Here is a 20,145-nt window from a genome sequence, read left to right as displayed (position 1 = left end):
CCCAGGAATCCAGAAAGCCAAGTTACGGTGGTTTGGTTATTTGGAATTTAAAACCAGTTTGCTTTGTATCCTTGGTGATAGATGACTGAAAACCTTCAAATTCTAAAATGTTTACATGAAGAACAGGAGCTTCAACCTAAAAAAAAAAAACTAGTCCACAAATGATTTAACAAAACAATAATGATAAGCATAACAATGGCTGTTCTGAATTAGTCTCCAATTCACTTAAGGTGTCAGCATCTTATCTTCCCAATCATAAATAGCTCATCCTGCAGGAAAGTAATATTAAGTTAATACCAGTTTAAAACAAGAAAGGGAAATACAAGAGAATCTACCTAAATTCTTTCAAAAAAACAAAACAAAAAAAAGCTTGAAAAATATACTACAAAGATATCAGAAACTAGCTGGCATTTTGACCACTTCACCCAGAAATAGCATGGCCATGTATTTTAGAGGTCCTTTTAGAAACATATTTGTACAGCCATGAAAAATGCAGATTTTGGGATGGGGGTGGGTGGGGGTGGGGTGGGCAATAACTTCATTCTTCTTCTTTTCCTAAAGTTCCTGATTTGAAAACGCTACAGAAAGTTAATTTTTTCTTCTTTTGCCTCTAGTTACCACCATTATTATGCTATTTGCTGTTACTTCTATAACTTTTCTTTTACCTATAAACAAGGTTATGATAATTCACCATTAGCATGATAGTGTCACTTTGGATGTGGCCATAAAGACAGGCTTTCTCAGGAGCACCTGGCTGGCTCAGTCAGTTAAGCGTCTGACTTAGGCTCAGATTATGATCCCAGGGTCCTGGGATAGAGTCCCACATCAGGCTCCCTGCTGAGCAGGAAGTCTGCTTCTCCCTTTCTTTCTCCCCCTGCTCATACCCTCTCTCTCTTTGAGACAAATCAAATCTTTAAACAACAACACCACTGAGGCTTTCTGTAGGCATAGCTGAGATACAGAAAGAAGCATGTGGCTGCTCAAGACACTTACAAATCTTTATTTATTAAGACTTAAAAGGAAAAGAAAAATCTCACACCATAGAATTTTGATAAGTATAGAATTATGTCCTAAAATTCTCAAGGCTGAGCTGAAAATCTTGCTTCCTCAATGTATTTTTTTCTTTTCTTTCTTTCTTTCTTTCTTTCTTTCTTTCTTTCTTTCTTTCTTTCTTTCTTTCTTTCTTTCTTTCTTCTTCTTCTTCTTTCTTTCTTTCTTTCTTTCTTCTTTCTTTCTTTCTTTCTTTCTTTCTTTCTTTCTTTCTTTCTTTTTCTTTCTTTCTTCTTTCTCTTTCCTTTTTGTTTTTTTTGGTTTGGATGGTGGACTTGGAGAGGTGGCGAGAACATGAAGCAAGTCATTTAAACTAACCTTCAGTTTCTGCTATTATAGAACAGAGCTAATAAAACTCCCTCCACACAAACTTGTTGTGAGAGCCAGTAAACCAATAGTCATGAACACAACGTCTAATCCAAGAAAAAATGCCATTTGTGTTACTCATCGTGACATGCAGTTGGAAAACAGAGAGAACCGGGATCCCTGGGTGGCGCAGCGGTTTAGCGCCTGCCTTTGGCCCAGGGCGCGATCCTGGAGACCCGGGATCGAGTCCCACGTCGGGCTCCCGGTGCATGGAGCCTGCTTCTCCCTCTGCCTGTGTCTCTGCCTCTCTCTCTCTCTGTAACTATCATAAATAAATAAAAATTAAAAAATATATATTTAAAAAAAAATTTAAAAAAAATTAAAAAAAAGGAAAACAGAGAGAACCAACACTCTGTACCTCGCTGACCATGCTCTTCTTGAACAGCTCCAAGGCTATCAGGCAAGTCCAAGGCAATATTTTTAAGCATAATAGGTTCCCTAGTTGGTATTCAGCAGACACTTTCCCAATGTTTGGTCACTACTGATGTACATGAAGGGGCAGGTATGCCCTCTGCATTTCTGCAGGTCTCTCTGTCTGCTGACAGCGACATGCACACATCTGGTTGCTTCCTGTTCATTTCACAGATTCATCTGTATGTGTGCCTTAGAATATGCCTTCAAACGTGAAAGTCCTACGAGGTCTCTCTTCCCTCATTCATAAAGTTCATTATGTGGTATTTGCCAATGTGTAACCCACCCACCCCCAATCCCCATCTTGGTGTTTCCTCAATCAGAGAGGATGCCTTTACTTTTCATCCAAATTCACCTCTAATTTGCTTTGAATGTCAATTATAAGAACCCCTGCAAAATGTTTTATTTTTCAGAATTCTTTTTTTTTTATTAATAAAATCTGTTCCTGCGTATCCATTAAAAATGAACAGAAGAAGGTTTTGGAAACATTTAAGTTGATTACAACATCTTTTACAAAGTACATAAAATTGTTTAAGTGTCCCTAATAATATGTATGAAACAATTGATTCCCCTCACCCCCCACTCCAATCTAGCTAGCTGATCTCCTTAGTCAACTGCCAATAGATTTCATTTTGGTAGCAGCAGAAAGGAACACATAGTTCTAATTATTTAACAATTACTTGAGTGAAGAGTTTATTTTTATGCTACAGGAAGCCAAGCATATCTATGAATATTGAGCACAGATACTCTTAAAATATTTTTCAAACATGCAAACTGTTCCCATTTTATGGATATTTGGCTGATATTTTTACTTAAGACATGGGTCCTCCTACTCAAGGGAAATGATGGAGACACAGCCATGACAGGGGGGTGTTATATGATTTTTGTCCCATTTAGTGCCTGTGGCCCTCCGTCATGCCACTTGGAAGAATGAGGAGGTAGATCAAATGAAGAGTGGTGGGCAGCAAAGCAAAGTTTATTAAGCAAGAGTACAGAGTTACTGGAGAGGCAACCCAACCTAAGTGGGTTGCCCCCAGAGTTTCTAAGTATTGGGATTTTTATGAACTCTTTGCAGAACTATCTTAAGCAATCAGGGTGTGCTGAGTTGTGCCAATCAGGGCTTTGGTCATATAACTTATTAGGTTAATGCCCACATGCTGATGGTGTTCTTTTGCTGACATCTGGGGTTGTAGGTTTTAACTGCCTCTTGCCTATGATATTGACAAATGCTTTGCGGTTGTCTTATTTTAGGACATTTTTCAGAAGTCATTTATGCAAAGGCTGCAAAGCAGAGTATCAGTGCTGTTTTATCTTAGCTGTCCTGACTCCATATTTTCTTGTTGGGGATCCTGGCCCCAACTCCCTAACTGTCCAATTAACTCCTAACAAGAGGACCAGCTTGGATGGTGACCCATGGAGCACTGCATTTGCACTGAGGACTGGAGAGCCTTCTTTAGCATAATACATTTCCTTAGTTTTCTTTGGTGAAGGGAGATAGACCAGTAACAATTGAGATTGAATATCCTATCACTCATTCAAGGTGAATTTTAGCTTTATTTAGAACCTTTTTTTAAAACATTTTATTTATTTTGAGCGAGAGAGAGCAAGCACACAGGGGCGGGGCACAGGGAGAAGGAGAGGGAATCTCAAGCAGATTCCATGCTGAGCTTGAATCCCTACGCGGGGACCCATCTCACAACCCTGAGATCATGACCTGAGCCGAAATCAAGAGTCAGATGCTTAACTGGCTGAGCGACCCAGGAACCCCCTAGATCCTTTCTTATTCATGTGTGGCAGTGGTGAATTCAATTCAGTATATATAGAAACTTAGGAATTGCAAAGCATCCTTACATACCAGCCTCTAATTCCAATCAATAAGCTATGAACGATTCTGTTGTGTGAAAATACACTTGTCTCTCAGAAGTCACTCCAGATTGGAGGGATACTAGTAGATGCTGATCAAATTAAGATGGAAAGAATGATGGTTAATGCTTTGAAATCTCCAGACAGATTCAGAGTGGTCTGCAGTCAGATCAGTAAAGAACTAAAGTAGTAGTAGACTTGCTAGAACTTGCTGAAGAGATGAATTTCTCTGATAATCCCAAGAGTTGTCATTTTATCGGTAGACTATACATTCAAAATATTTCAGTATAAACAATGATATGTGTACGTATACCAGTTAACTGCAATGTATTCTTTAGGGGTCTTAATTGTCATTTGAGGAATACTAATAATATATCCTGGGTGATACAAATGATCTTCAAAGGAAATATTTATAATATTTGATCTCACTTTACATGATAATTTTAGATCAAATGCACTGTATTTTCATATAGTACCTTTTAATACATTGCTATCACAAATATATATTACATATAATTATATATGTATATATTACATATAATTTATTTCATATAATATATACATACATCAATACTCTGTTGCCAACTTCTGAATATTTACTTACATATTTATGTAACTATAAGTTATATTATTTTTCTACTTGGTTGATTGATTGATTGATTGATTTGTATTTGTTTAATGTCAGGTAGCTGTTTTGGTTTATTCTGTGTCACCCATAATCCCTACTTAGGTTTCAATATCTGATCTTGCCTTAGAATGTGAAGCACTTTCTTGATTACTACCTTGAAGAGCTCCCACTTAGTTTTTACTTTTCTTTTTCTTTTTCTTTTTTCTTTATTTTTATTTTTATTTTTATTTTTATTATTTATTTTTATTTTTATTTTTTTGTTAAAGTGTCCAGTTGGGAACCCTGATATCACTCTTTTATAATTATTACTGGTATAAGAAGAAGCATAGCCTAATGGATACAAATGTAGACTCCAGAGTTAGTCTAACACAGTCTGAATCATGATTTCAATCATTTATTGGCTATGTGACCTTGGGGATGTTATTTAACTTCCCTGCCTAGCATTATTTTACACCTGTAAAACTGAATACTAATAGTACCCTCTTCTTGGGAATTACACGAGATCCTAAATACCTGAAACACACAGTATAAATGTGTAGTAAGTGCTCAAAATTTATCATCATTGGCAATAGTCATTTTAAAAGCATAGCCTTATTTTTTTTCTCTTTACAGTTGGTAGTAATATTGTATTTCTTGCTAAGTAATATGTTAAGAGTTTTACTTAAATTCTAACTCAGTCTTCTTGGAAACTCTGAAGAATGTACTATAATTGTCAACATTTTGAGAGAGAGAGTTTGATACATGATGTGCCCAAGGTAATATGGAGAGTAAGTGGCTGAAGGGAAATGGGGATCCTTTCTTTATCAAAACAAAGCTAGAAAAATCACACAAAATGTAGATGTTGAAGGGCAAAGGTTATTAACTCTGAAATATAAAAAGAAAAAAAAAACAGAATCAAAACATGTTAGAAAAAAATGGAGTAATTATTAAATTATGCAAAACTCTGGGAAGCTAATAATAAATTTTGTTTCTTATTTCTTTCTCATAGCTTACGTTAGTATAAATTAAGAAATAGTTTGGTGCCATCATGGGTATAAATATCTGATTTGTGGCCTGTAATTCACTGTTGTATCAGTTGTATTCTTGACTAGTTCATACCATACAATTTTGTCAGAAATAACCATAAAAGTGTACGATGTACTTGTTTACCTCCTGGCTAATACAGAACTAATAGTACCAAGCAAATCAAGTCTTTAAAAGCACTGGAACCACATAATGTTTAAGAGATTGGTTGGGTGATTGGAAATTGTATAATACCTCTAAATATCTTTCATAGGAATCTAACCAACTTTTGAATCTTGGAATTTTCCCAGCACCATTTATTGAAGAGACTGTCTTTCTTCCAATGGATAGTCTTTCCTCCTTTATCGAATATTAGTTGCCCATAAAGTTCAGGGTCCACTTCTGGATTCTCTATTCTGTTCCACTGATCTATGTGTCTGTTTTTGTGCCAGTACCACACTGTCTTGATGACCACAGCTTTGTAGTACAACCTGAAATCTGGCATTGTGATGCCCCCAGACATGGTTTTCTTTTTTAAAATTCCCCTGGCTATTCGGGGTCTTTTCTGATTCCACACAAATCTTAAAATAATTTGTTCTAACTCTCTGAAGAAAGTCCATGGTATTTTGATAGGGATTGCATTAAACGTGTATATTGCCCTGGGTAACATTGACATTTTCACAATATTAATTCTGCCAATCCATGAGCATGGAATATTTTTCCATCTCTTTGTGTCTTCCTCAATTTCTTTCAGAAGTGTTCTATAGTTTTGAGGGTATAGATCCTTTACATCTTTGGTTAAGTTTATTCCTAGGTATCTTATGCTTTTGGGTGCAATTGTAAATGGGATTGACCCCTTAATTTCTCTTTCTTCTCATTGTTAGTGTATAGAAATGCCACTGACTTCTGGGCATTGATTTTGTATCCTGCCACGCTACCGAATTGCTGTATGAGTTCTAGCAATCTTGGGGTGGAGACTTTTGGGTTTTCTATGTAGAGTATCATGTCATCGGCGAAGAGGGAGAGTTTGACTTCTTCTTTGCCAATTTGAATGCCTTTAATGTCTTTTTGTTGTCTGATTGCTGAGGCTAGGACTTCCAGTACTATGTTGAACAGCAGTGGTGAGAGTGGACATCCCTGTCTTGTTCCTGATCTTAGGGGAAAGGCTCCCAGTGCTTCCCCATTGAGAATGATATTTGCTGTGGGCTTTTCATAGATGGCTTTTAAGATGTCGAGGAATGTTCCCTCTATCCCTACACTCTGAAGAGTTTTGATCAGGAATGGATGCTGTATTTTGTCAAATGCTTTCTCTGCATCCAATGAGAGGATCATATGGTTCTTGGTTTTTCTCTTGCTGATATGATGAATCACATTGATTGTTTTACGGGTGTTGAACCAGCCTTGTGTCCCAGGGATAAATCCTACTTGGTCATGGTGAATAATTTTCTTAATGTACTGTTGGATCCTATTGGCCAGTATCTTGTTGAGAATTTTTGCATCCATGTTCATCAGGGATATTGGTCTGTAATTCTCCTTTTTGGTGGGGTCTTTGTCTGGCTTTGGAATTAAGGTGATGCTGGCTTCATAGAATGAATTTGGAAGTACTCCATCTCTTTCTATCTTTCCAAACAGCTTTAGGAGAATAGGTATGGTTTCTTCTTTAAACGTTTGATAAAATTCCCCTGGGAAGCCATCTGGCCCTGGACTCTTGTGTCTTGGGAGGTTTTTGATGACTGCTTCAATTTCCTCCCTGGTGATTGGCCTGTTCAAGTTTTCTATTTCTTCCTGTTCCAGTTTTGGTAGTTTGTGGCTTTCCAGGAATGCGTCCATTTCTTCTAGAAATACGCCTGATTTATTGGCGTATAGCTGTTCAAAATATGTTTTTAAAATAGTTTGTATTTCCTTGGTGTTGGTAGTGATCTCTCCTTTCTCATTCATGATTTTATTAATTTGAGTCTTCTCTCTCTTCTTTTTAATAAGGCTGGCTAATGGTTTATCTATCTTATTAATTCTTTCAAAGAACCAACTCCTGGTTCTGTTGATCTGTTCCACAGTTCTTCTGGTCTCGATTTCGTTGAGTTCTGCTCGAATCTTTATTAACTCCCTTCTTCTCTTGGGTGTAGGATCTATTTGCTGTTTTTTCTCTCGCTCCTTTATGTGTAAGGTTAGCTTTTGTATTTGAGTTCTTTCCAGTTTTTGAATGGATGCTTGTATTGCGATGTATTTCCCCCTTAGGACTGCTTTTGCTGCATCCCAAAGATTTTGAATGGTTGTATCTTCATTCTCATTAGTTTCCATGAATCTTTTTAATTCTTCCTTAATTTCCTGGTTGACCCTTTTATCTTTTAGCAGGATGGTCCTTAACCTCCACGTGTTTGAGGTCCTTCCAAACTTCTTGTTGTGATTTAGTTCTAATTTCAAGGCATTATGGTCTGAGAATATGCAGGGGACAATCCCAATCTTTTGGTATCGGTTCAGACCCGATTTGTGACCCAATATGTGGTCTATTCTGGAGAAAGTTCCATGTGCGCTTGAGAAGAATGTGTATTCAGTTGAGTTTGGATGTAAAGTTCTGTAGATATCTGTGAAATCCATCTGATCCAGTGTATCATTTAAAGCTCTCGTTTCTTTGGAGATGTTGTGCTTAGAAGACCTATCGAGTATAGAAAGAGCTAGATTGAAGTCACCAAGTGTAAGTGTATTATTATCTAAGTATTTCTTCACTTTGGTTAATAATTGATTGATATATTTGGCAGCTCCCACATTCGGAGCATATATATTGAGGATTGTTAAGTCCTCTTGTTGAATAGATCCTTTAAGTATGATATAGTGTCCCTCTTCATCTCTCACTACAGTCTTTGGGGTAAATTTTAGTTTATCTGATATAAGGATGGCTACCCCTGCTTTCTTTTGAGGACCATTCGAATGGTAAATGGTTCTCCAACCTTTTATTTTCAGGCTGTAGGTGTCCTTCTGTCTAAAATGAGTCTCCTGTAGACAGCAAATAGATGGGCCCTGCTTTTTTATCCAGTCTGAAACCCTGCGCCTTTTGATGGGGTCATTAAGTAAGTCACATTCAGAGTTACTATTGAGAGATATGAGTTTAGTGTCATCATGATATCTATTCAGTCTTTGTTTTTGTGGACTGTTCCACTGAACTTCTTCTTAAAGGGGAATTTTAAGAGTCCCCCTTAAAATTTCTTGCAGAGCTGGTTTGGAGGTCACATATTCTTTTAGTTGCTGCCTGTCTTGGAAGCTCTTTATCTCTCCTTCCATTTTGAATGAGAGCCTTGCTGGATAAAGTATTCTTGGTTGCATGTTCTTCTCATTTAGGACCCTGACTATATCCTACCAGCCCTTTCTGGCCTGCCAGGTCTCTGTGGAGAGGTCTGCTGTTACCCTAATACTCCTCCCCATAAAAGTCAGGGATTTCTTGTCTCTTGCTGCTTTAAGGATCTTCTCCTTATCTTTGGAATTTGCAAGCTTCACAATTAAATGTCGAGGTGTTGAACAGTTTTTATTGATTTTAGGGGGGGATCTTTCTATTTCCTGGATCTGAATGCCTGTTTCCCTTCCCAGATTAGGAAAGTTTTCAGCTAGAATTTGTTCAAATACATATTCTGGCCCTGTGTCCCTTTCGGCACCCTCGGGAACCCCAATTAAACGTAGGTTTGTCTTCCTCAGGCTGTCGTTTATTTCCCTTAATCTATCTTCATGGTCTTTTAATTGTTTGTCTCTTTTTTCCTCAGTTTCCCTCTTTGCTATCAACTTGTCTTCTATGTCACTCTTTCGTTCTTCCACCTCGTTAACCCTCGTCGTTAGGACTTCTAGTTTGGATTGCATCTCATTCAATTGATTTTTAATTTCTGCCTGATTAGCTCTAAATTCTGCAGTCATGAAGTCTCTTGAGTCCTTTATACTTTTTTCTAGAGCCACCAGTAGCTGTATAATAGTGCTTCTGAATTGGCTTTCTGACATTAATTGTAATCCAGATTTTGTAACTCTGTGGGAGAGAGGACTGTTTCTGATTCTTTCTTTTGAGGTGAGGTTTTCCTTCTAGTCATTTTGCTCAGTGCAGAGTGGCCAAAAGCAAATTGTATTGGGAAAAAGAGAAAAAGAGAGGAGAGAAAGAAGGAAAGAAAAGAGAAAGAGAAAAAAAAGGGAAGAGAAAAAAAAACGAAAGAAAAAAAAAGGAAGAAAAAGAGAAAGAAAAAGAAAGGAGAAACAAAGGGGGGGTGGGGGAAGGAAACAAATCAAAAAGCAAAACAAAACAAAAAAAAAAGAAAAAGAACCACGGGGGAGTATCTTCTGATTCTGTGTACTTTAAGTCCCTTGGCTTCTCCTGGAAGTTGTCCGTCTAGCTGATCTTCTGGGGGAGGGGCCTGTTGTGCTGGTTTTCAGGTGTTAGCAGTTGGGGGAGCTGCTGTGCCCCTGCCTGGTGCAGGGCTCGGTGGGGGTTGTTTACCCCGTGAGGCCGCAGGAGGAACAGCCCCAGTGGCGGGGCAGCTCTGGAAACCTGGATTCAGCTCCGGCAGGAACTCCGTCTGCAGGGCCTGGAGGCTCCGGGCGGGGCCGCTGATCTGCTCAGCTGGGGCAGGAGCGTCCTTGCTGTCCTGGGCCCTCCCGGCCTCTGCCTGTCCCGGGGGAGGCCGGATCCTGGGCTGTGTCCCGGCGCCCTGTGCTCCGGAGCCTGCGCTGTTGGATTCACGCTCCCGGGCCGCGCAGCCCCCTCCGCGGAGCCGCCCCCGAGCCCCTCCGAGCTGCTCCATGTCCCCCCGTGCGCGCTGCAGCCCTTAGGGAGCTCGGCGCACTCTCCTGGGCGCGCAGTTGCTGTTACTGTCCCAGGGAGCCCGAGGGCATCCTCGCCCTCCTGGGTCCTGCTCCACCTCCCCGCGAGCCCCTTTCCGCCCGGGAAGGTCGGTGCAGCTCCTGCGTCTCCGGGACGGGGCTCTCCTGTCCTGGGGACACTCGCCCCGGCCTCAGCCCGGCTCCTCGCGGGCCCCTCCCCCTTGGAGGCCTTTGTTTCTTTACTTCTTTTTCCCCGTCTTCCTACCTTGATAGAAGCGCGAACTCTTCTCACTGTTGCATTCCAGCTGGTCTCTCTTTAAATCTCAGGCCGAATTCATAGATTTTCAGGATAATTTGAAGGTTTTCTAGGTAGTTTGGTGGAGACAGGTGATTTGGAGACCCTGCTCTTCCGCCGTCTTGCTCCTCCCCCTCCGAGTTTATGCCTTTCATTTGCAGTTCAGATTTGATCCTAATAGACCAAAAGGAGAACTGACTGGCTATTTTCATGGCCTAGTTGATAAAGATTTCATAGACGGAAAATTAAATTTTAAGGTTTAAAATATTTCTTTAGTATACAGAGAATATGGAGGAAATTTTAAATATGAAGAAGCCTGCCAGTATACTAATACTTGCTTAAATATTTGACCTCTGTATATTTCTGTAAACTATTTGCATATGTGCATTATGAAAATTCCAAGCTGATCATACAAAACATTTTATTTAGGTGGCTTGGAAAAAGAAAAGAACATAAGACATATTCAGGGAAGGAAATGCACCAGAAAACAAACCTATAGCCTTTAACATGTCTCTACTTTGGTTCCTGCCTCATGAACTGGACAGGAGGTCTGAAAGCTTGAGTTCTCCAGGATGGTTGCACTGAGTCACGGGTTGATTTTTCTGTCACCTTGGCCACAGAAGCTCCATTCACTCTATAGGAAACAGGAGTGGCGGACCCATGAAGTAACCCCTAGGAACAGGTCACTTCCCAGTTCAGTCAGAACTAACGGTGATTATAAAGGAAGGAAGGAAGGCAGGCAGGCAAGCAGGAAGGAAGGACTATTACTAGCGTTATAATACTAAATTATAATAATCACCAATTTCAGTTATTTAATTAATTTTAAGTAATAATAAAGATTTTGTGTTTCTTTAAATCAAATACAAGTTATTTTTCGGTGCAAATGACAACCAAAAGTACCCTCACAAAGGAGCAAACCATGAAAATATAAAGATAAATTGACATGCTGCTAACATTTCTATTTTCCTTTGTATTTTATGTCATAGCAAGGCAATCTACAGAACAATGAAAGTTTATTCATAGAAGTGAGATATGTAAATTCCTGAGCTAGCAGACTCCTGGCCCAATATTCAAAACGCCCCTTCCAAAAAGGCACAATGGTCTGTATTTTTCACCGGAAAAAAAAAAATCTGTGCAACCACATTCCATGGCAATGAACTCTTTATAAGCTTGATGAAGAAAAATGCTCTGTATATTTACTTTAATCTTTACCCCCTGCTATTTTCTGTTTCCAAACAAACAGAAGGACAAATGCAAACTGCCAACTCGCAGGATGTACAAACAAGTGTTATTGAATATTCAGAAGTATGGTGGTATTTCTAAAGTTCAACAACAGATCACTTAGAGTCTTTCTTTTGTTTTTAAATTGTCCTTATTCAGGCACCACAAGGCCACATAAGGAGGGTGAGGTCCCTGGAGTGGACTATATTTTCATCACCGTTGAAGATTTTATGGAATTGGAGAAAAGTGGTGCTCTCCTAGAAAGTGGGACTTATGAAGGTAAGCACAGCTGCACTGCTAAATGTATTCCTTGTTGCATCATGTTTTTCTCCTTTGATTGATATGCATTAGGACACCAGGTTACCAATATGCTACTGTTTTTATTTTGAGAGCTTAGGTCCTGTCAGAAACATATTTGCAAGTAAATAAATAAATAAATAAATGTACTTCTGGATTAATTCTACTCTTCAGATGCCAAGAGATATGTATAGATCCACTGAATATCCACTGAAGCATGCTTAGGATGGTGTCCTGAGGCTAAGCTGTGATCTTCCAAATAATTTATCCTCATCTCTGGGGAGCATCTCAAAGAGCACAGGACTTGAGTTCCAGTCCTCTCATTATCTCTGTATGGTTTTCTTCAGTTTCTTCACTTAACTGGCCTTTACTTGCTTCCCATGCAAAATGATCAAGTAGGAAAATATGATCTGGGCATGCTCTTCAAAGGTCTACTACAGTAGCAAGTCTCCTTGTGTACCCGAGACAAATAGGAACAGCAAATGACACTAGAAGCTTGAATGTGAGAAGTATGTTTCAGTGGAAAGAACACTGTAACATGAGCCAGAATCTGTCTCAGCACCAAATCTGGCTTTTATTACTTACCCACTGTATAAATACTAAATAACCCAGTTAGTGTCCTTGAACCTCAGTAGAATTAGCTGTAAAAGAGAAATGGTAGCATTGAAAAATGCTGATAAATAAGATGTTGATATGATCACATTTATACATAGAAGTGTTATCTACATGCATGCAGTTTATGTCTAATGAAATTATGTATCTGTGTATGCATAATGAAATTTTAAAATAATGTGACTAAAATAGGTAGAGAACATTACTTTTATTCCTATTTCACAGTTATTATATGTGTGATCTATATTTATATATATATGTTATTAACTTTAAAGATGAATCTAGTTTTACTGTACTATAATTAATAGTGAGTTATATTAAAAACCAAACCTATAATATACACATTGCTGCTTAGTCTATAAAATAGCTCAGGTCTACTATCAGCAAATAAGTTGGTTTTGTTAGCAGTTTGACCCTCTTCTTCCTCTTTCATTTACTTGTGGATGCCCAATGGACTATAGTTATTTAAGAACTTAATATTTTTGGGATCCCTGGGTGGCGCAGCGGTTTGGCGCCTGCCTTTGGCCCAGGGCGCGATCCTGGAGACCCGGGATCGAATCCCACGTCGGGCTCCCGGTGCATGGAGCCTGCTTCTCCCTCTGCCTGTGTCTCTGTGCCTCTCTCTCTCTCTGTGACTATCATAAATAAATAAAAATTTAAAAAAAAAGAACTTAATATTTTTGAGTTCTCGAAACTATTAAAATCTCTTCTTTTATTTTGCATTCCTGTGGCAATTTAGGCTAAGACATATGCCACATTTTATGGCTAAGACAATTAGTTGCTTATTGTCACATTTATAGGAGGTTAGCAACATGTTTTTATTTTAATACTTGTTCCTTTTTCTTTCTTTTGGTAATATTCCTACTGTGGAAGATTCTAAGCCATGTATCTGGGTGTTCAGTTTAGGAACACTAAACATTTACACATAAAGCTCACTAAATGTTTATTTGACCAATAGAGGAAAACACATTAGTGAAGTTTTACACTCCTTTGGGATCTTATTATGCCAGGTTTTTTTTCTTTTTCCTGTAAGTGATTCAGTCTGTACTCAGAGCTATTGACAGAGAGTGTATGATTTTTGCAGGCTGTTTTGCTCTTGTGTAAGGCACTAAAAGTAGATGTATTATTGTGTGTTAAAACATGACAAAATATCTTTTTGGTTTGGGACCTTTTGTAATCCCAGCCTTTTCCAAAATATATAATATAAATGCCTATTTCTAAGTATTTCTTTCTCCAAAAAAAGACTAAAAGAAACAAACCAAGCAATTAATTAACTAATTTAATACTACCATATAAATGATAACTTAAAGACTAAAGTCAAGGAACATGAAATGACTTGCTTGTTATTACTTAAAGTACAACATTAGCCAGTTTACTGTTAGCTCTATAAATTTTTGTGCAGTTGTAGTTAAAAGGAACAGGAACAGCCTTTTTGGAGTATGTCATTCAAGTAAAGCCAGTATTCACGGGCATTGGACTTACTTTTTCAGCCTTCTCACAACCCAAAATGATAATAATAATAAGTAAAGACTAGGTTTGCAAAACTGTGGTAGTCAAGGTTTAATTAATTTCCTTCAAGCTCATATCTTTAATTACAATGATTTTCTAACTCCTGTGTATATCCCCTATAAGTTTTTATCTGAAACAAATTGATACTTTGCCTGAAAAAATATAATGCCCCTCATTTAGTGGGAAGAAAAAGAATGCATGACTTTAAAAGTTTTATTTGTATTTCTTTCCACTGCTTCAAGAAGCAGAACCTATTTGCCTTTCTTGATTGGATGCATATTTTCAAACCCTCTGAGTTGTCTTACTTTAAATTGACTCATTTTGTAGGAGGCACACAAGAGTTTTGATCAAATTGATCACCATGGTCTCCCAAATTAGAACATATGTTTCTCTGAAATGTTATCATCAACATAGTGATAATCAATGGCTCTTGCCATTAGTGTTAGATTAGACATACAGATCTTTTGAAAGGACATGTTTTACTTGCCTCAGTTATATCCAGTGGTGTCTGAATGTCCCCCCTTCGTGCAAAAGTTTTTTTCAGAGACTACACTTTATTTCATAGACCAATGACTTGAAAATCATAACCTAACATCCTTCTCTACAAAAGTCAGTTTTGTATCTGAATTTCAAATCTAAAAAGTAAGACTTTCTGAGACATTCTTTCCTTGTATCTTCTATACTCCTGCTCTGAAGAAGAGTCTGACCCATTCTTTCTCTCGGGAGAAATAGAAATCACCATAGTCCTCTCATTTTTATTTTACTTAAAATAGTTACTTAAGTAACTATTTTATTTCAAAACATTGTTATCAATCTCCAGCAAAGTTATAATAGATGTAAATCATTCTATGAATTGTTTTTATAAGCCCCAAATTTAATTCATGCACAAAAAACAGTATCTGAAATTTTGAGGCCTCCATTGATCATACTGCAGAGTATATAGATATGCTCAGTGCATTGACTAAAAATTATGAAGTAACAGTTCTAAAAAATACCTTGCTGCCCTTTGTTTAAAGAAAGCAATCATGTTGTAGAGGATTCACACCTTATGAAAGCTCTTCCTTGTTGAGGCCTTAGAAATTCTGGCCATTACAGAAAATCATTCATAACACTAGATTACAATCTAATATGGTGAAACAATCTGTCCTTCCTTATGTAATAATCAGCTCTCTTTGATCTGCTACAGGTTGTATTCGTTTGTAACAGCCAGATAAAATTAGGTAAAATATCTTGTCTGCATGGGACTGTTTCCATGAAAGCTGATTCTAAAGACCCTATAAATGTGAGTTTTAAAGGACCTGTGAAAACAAATTGGTATTATTAATTATAATAAAATGGAGAGTTTATCTTATATTGTCTTCAGTTTCTTTATATTAGCTATGCTGGCCTCCCTCTCAGTTTCTTTATATTAGCTATGCTGATACTCCCTTTCTGTTCTTTGAATAGGACAAACTTGTTCCTGTCCATCTGGGATCTTGAATTCATCATTTTATTTTCCAGGATTACTTGTCTTCCAAATAGCCACATATTCCACATTCTTATTTTAAGACATTCATTTAAAAGTCTTCAGGAAACTCTTACCTGACAATATTATCAAAATTTGCGCATGCCAGCATTCTCCAACCCCTTCCTCTGATTTGTCTTTCTTCATCATAGTTACTGTATAACTGAAATTATAGTTTGTGTCTACTTGTCTATTTGGTTATCCATATCCATATCCATATCTAACCACTTGAATGTAAGCTTCAAGAGGTCAGATTAATTTATTTGGATTGTTGCTAATTCTTAAATTTATAGTGGTCTCTGGCACCTAGAAAGCACTGAGTGAATATGAGTCGAATGAATGAATGGATGTTTGCCTAGATTCTTTCCTCAAACTCAACAATATAAACCATTTAATCTCCACATAGAAATTCAGCCTAGCTTGAGACCCTAGGACACATCCACTTCGTAATTCAAAATGTTCTAAGTCAGTAGTATGGAGCTGCAGCACCAATTTGACCTCAGAATCTTGTACTAGATTAACCTTGTCTCATAATTATAATAATTTCTTTCTTGTCTTAAATCTCATGATTAACCTTGTGAGTCCAGTTCTGAGTTCCTATATCTGTTTTTCTCTTAGTACCCTACAAACTATAACACTGTCTCCAGAATATAGTTCTTACCTTGTTATGGCCATTCTTCATAGTCTGGTTTTTTCAATACAGTAATTCATGGTGTGTCAAGTTACTCAAAATCAAAACCTAGTAGACTTAGTCAACAAAACTGTGTCTCCCATTAAACCCCTCTCCACCCAAGTTCTATTGGTTGTACTTACCTAGATACTTCTTGGACTCATGGCAATTGTGTTCTCGTATAATCCCTCTTATTCATGTTCTGTTTATTTTTTTCCAAAAATATTACAAGGACTTTCTTGATTTCTGTACCTCTAGTACAGAATTCAGTGAAGAGTTGGAGAATAGAAGTAATGAGGCCAAACCTCATTGGTTTGGAAAAGAAAAATAGAAAGGAAAAAATAGAAAGGAAAAAGGAAAGATAGAAAGGTCCTAGGATATATTAGAAAATATGCAACTTCAGAAAGTTATTTTAAAACAAAGGAACTAGTACGTGTGTTCTCTCAATAAAGAAATGTAAAGAAATGTAAAGGCATTTTAATAAACGTGGACATGTGGTGTTTGGAATGTGTAGCATTTCGCTAACATTTTATTTATTTTTAATAAACTATAAAGGAGCACGAGTTTCTTTATTCTTTTATTCTTAGAGAATTAAAGGAAAGGAAATGGAAATAAAAATTTATTCCATTATTAATTATATGCCACTAATAGGATTTCTACTCTCACCTCAACTTTCTCTTTCATTTTATATAAGGATGACTTTAAATTTCCTTATGATATGTGAAAATTTAATTTCTTTCACTAAATAGTTAACAGACAAAATGATAAATCTGAAAAATTCACAATGGGAATTCTGATGATAACCCAAATACTGAACACAACATTGGGAGTTAATAAAAAGTTTTAAACAATGTATAGGAAGCTCAAACTGAAACGAACCTTATGATAATGGGGAAATAAAAGGAAATGACTTGATTTAAAATTTCCCAAAGAGTTTTCTTTCTCCTCACCCCCTACTTTCATTCCATACTTAAGAATGTTACAGCAGCAAGCACGCATTAGACTAGAGAAACCTGACCTTTGGCACTGTGACCTGATATTGAAGGGTGCTGTTTCTCAAGGGAACGTGTTCCCTTAGGAAACAAAGGAAAGATCTCCCCAAATCAGGTCCCTCAGGATTATTTCCAAGAGGATTAAATGCTTCCAATTTCTACCCCCATTCTCTGAATTCTCCATTAAACTTCCAGAGAAATTTCTACTGATGCAGCCATCTGGTTTCCCTGGAGATGAAACAAGTGTGAGTGTGACTTGGAGTGTAACTTGTTGCTTGCTACAGGGTGGTCCTATCATTTCTACCTTCAAGGATATCCAGGAACATTCATTTTCTTTCTTTTTGTTCAGATTTTATTTATTTGAGAAAGAGAGCGAGAACATAAGGATGAGCAAGAGTTGGGGCAGGAGGAAGAGTGAGAGAGAAAGAACAGCCTTCCCGCTGAACAGGGAGCCAGATACAGGGCTCAATCCCAGGATCCTGAGATCATGACCTGAGGCAGATGCTTAACCAACTCAGCCACCCAGGTGTCCCTTGGACCCCTCATTTTCAAATAGTATTTGCAAGTTTGGTGACTTTATTCTCCTCTATATTCCCCTGTCCCCCCTCAATTTAATAAGCCTCATTTACAGTAAAATGTAGCAGCAAAGTAGAAGAGGGACCATGGAATGATTTACATAAGAGAGAAGTGGGGACGGAGTCTCCTGGAGGCCAACACACTGACAGCCTGACAGTGATTGAAGACAGGGGAAAAGTACCAAAAATGTACAGAAGAAATTAAAAAAACAGAGTCTTCTAGGGTCATTTGTTATAGGGGAGGCACTCTTCAGTCTTCCAGAGGACAGCAGAGTATTGCACCCAGCAACAGCTATTGATTTTCCTAATAATGACCCGAGCTATCCAGAAAAGGTTAAGTCATATGCAGAAAAGTAATATTTGAGAAAGATTTCTTTCAAAGGTGATTAAAATTTTAAATTTTGAACTTCTGAAGGAAAAGGCTAGAATATTCACCTAAACAGAATACCACAGTCCCTGAAAATGCCAATGAGATGAAATATTTTAGTTATTCTCTGTCTAGAAACAAATTATAATATGTATTCAGATTAAAACTCAGATTAAATTGTCTCAATAATTAATTTATAAACAGTCTATAAATGCAAACACATGATGTTCTTATATGCCCAAAACATTCTAAGTGTATATGAATATACTTAAGAAAAATGACTAGATAGTTTCCAGTTATAATGAAATCAGAAACTACATATTCTTTGGCTTTGGTAATGTTTGTCATTTTTTTAAGCCAGAAATCCTGTACATTGTATATTTGCAAGGCAACTAATGAATATGCTAGACTTAAAATATATCTATAAAACTATTGGTGCATTACCAAAATTTTAAAATTAATGTATTAATAAAATGCAAATGTACAAATTCATTCATTTAAAAAAAATCTTAGCATAATAGTATGTTGACTTTTTCTCACTTTTTGAGATGATCACCTGGCCCCCAAGCGTCTGAAGGAGTGATAGGTACAGGCTACTTTCTCAAAGCCCCCAGTTGGGAAGGAAATACTATGTCATTGCCTTGGTTTGTTTTCATGAATAGTTGACAGAGTGTTATATATACTTATCTGAGAAGCTAAACATATTAATCAGAAGTTAAAGCAGTTGTACAGGGCAGCCCGGATGGCTCAGAGGTTTAGCGCCACCTTCAGCCCAGGGCGTTATCCTGGAGTCCCAGGATCGAGTCCCATGTCAGGCTCCCTGCATGGAGCCTGCTTCTCCCTCTGCCTGTGTCTCTGCCTCTCTCTCTCTGTCTCTCATGAATAAATAAATGAAATCTTTTAAAAAAATAAAAATAAAGCTCTTGTACACTGGGAAACTATCTTGCTCCATTGTATTACCACATTTTTCCTTTATATTCATAGTCTTTCCCTTGCACTAACCTTCATTTTAGTACTCTTCTTGTTTGTTGTTTTCATTTCTTTAGCTCCTGTCATATTTTCATTATCTTACAGTTCAGATTTTTTTCTTTATTTATATATTTACTTTTTAAAGTTTTTATTTAAATTCTAGTTAGCTTACAGTGTACTATTAGTTTCAGGTGTATGATATAGTGATTCACCACTTCCTTTTTTTTTTTTTTTTTTAACTTATGATAGTCACACAGAGAGAGAGAGAGAGAGAGAGAGAGAGAGAGAGAGGCAGAGACATAGGCAGAGGGAGAAGCAGGCTCCATGTACCGGGAGCCCGATGTGGGATTCGATCCCGGGTCTCCAGGATCACGCCCTGGGCCAAAGGCAGGCATTAAACCGCTGCGCCACCCAGGGATCCCTGATTCACCACTTGCATACCATCTACTAGTGCTCATCACAGCAAGTGCAGTCGTTAACCTATTTAACCCATCCCCCCTCTACCCACCTCCCCTCTAGTAAACTATCAGTTTTTTCTCTACAGTTAAGTGTCTATTTCTTGGTTTTCCTCTCTCTCTTCCCCCTCTTTGTTCATTTGTTTTGTTTCTTAAATTCCACATATGAGTGAAATAAAATGGTATTTGTCTTTCTCTGACCTATTTCCTTTAGCATAATACTCTAGCTCCATTCATGTTATTGAAAATGGCAAGATTTCATTCTTTCTTATGACTTATATAGGCACCTCGATGTTTATAGTAGCATTAGCTACAATAGCCAAATTATGGAAACAACCCAAGTGCCCATCAACAGATGAATGGATAAAGATGTGATATATATATGTGTGTGTGTGTATATATATATGTTTATATATATATATATATTATAAACTTTAAAAAGTAAATATATAAATGAAAAAAATTTGAACTGTGAGATAATGAAAATATGACAAGAGCTAAAGAAATGAAAACAGCAAACAAGAAGAATACTAAAATGACGGTTAGTGCAAGGGAAAGACTATGAATGTAA

The 20,145-nt window shown here is 37.4% G+C and overlaps 1 long non-coding RNA gene across 1 annotated transcript in view; it reads left to right on the top strand.

The window, feature by feature from the left end:
• LOC140606903 (uncharacterized) overlaps positions 1–20,145 on the top strand; it is a 129,521-nt gene that overhangs the window by 14,520 nt on the left and 94,856 nt on the right. The window contains exon 2 of the long non-coding RNA XR_012009110.1: positions 11,784–11,903. This is a non-coding gene — a long non-coding RNA (uncharacterized lncRNA). The remainder of the gene's footprint in view (positions 1–11,783; positions 11,904–20,145) is intronic.

Source organism: Canis lupus, chromosome 16 (assembly GCF_048164855.1).
Source record: "Canis lupus baileyi chromosome 16, mCanLup2.hap1, whole genome shotgun sequence".
Taxonomy (NCBI): Eukaryota; Metazoa; Chordata; class Mammalia; order Carnivora; family Canidae; genus Canis; species Canis lupus.
Note: the sequence above shows the minus strand (reverse complement) of the source record. Positions and strands in the feature narration are given on the sequence as shown.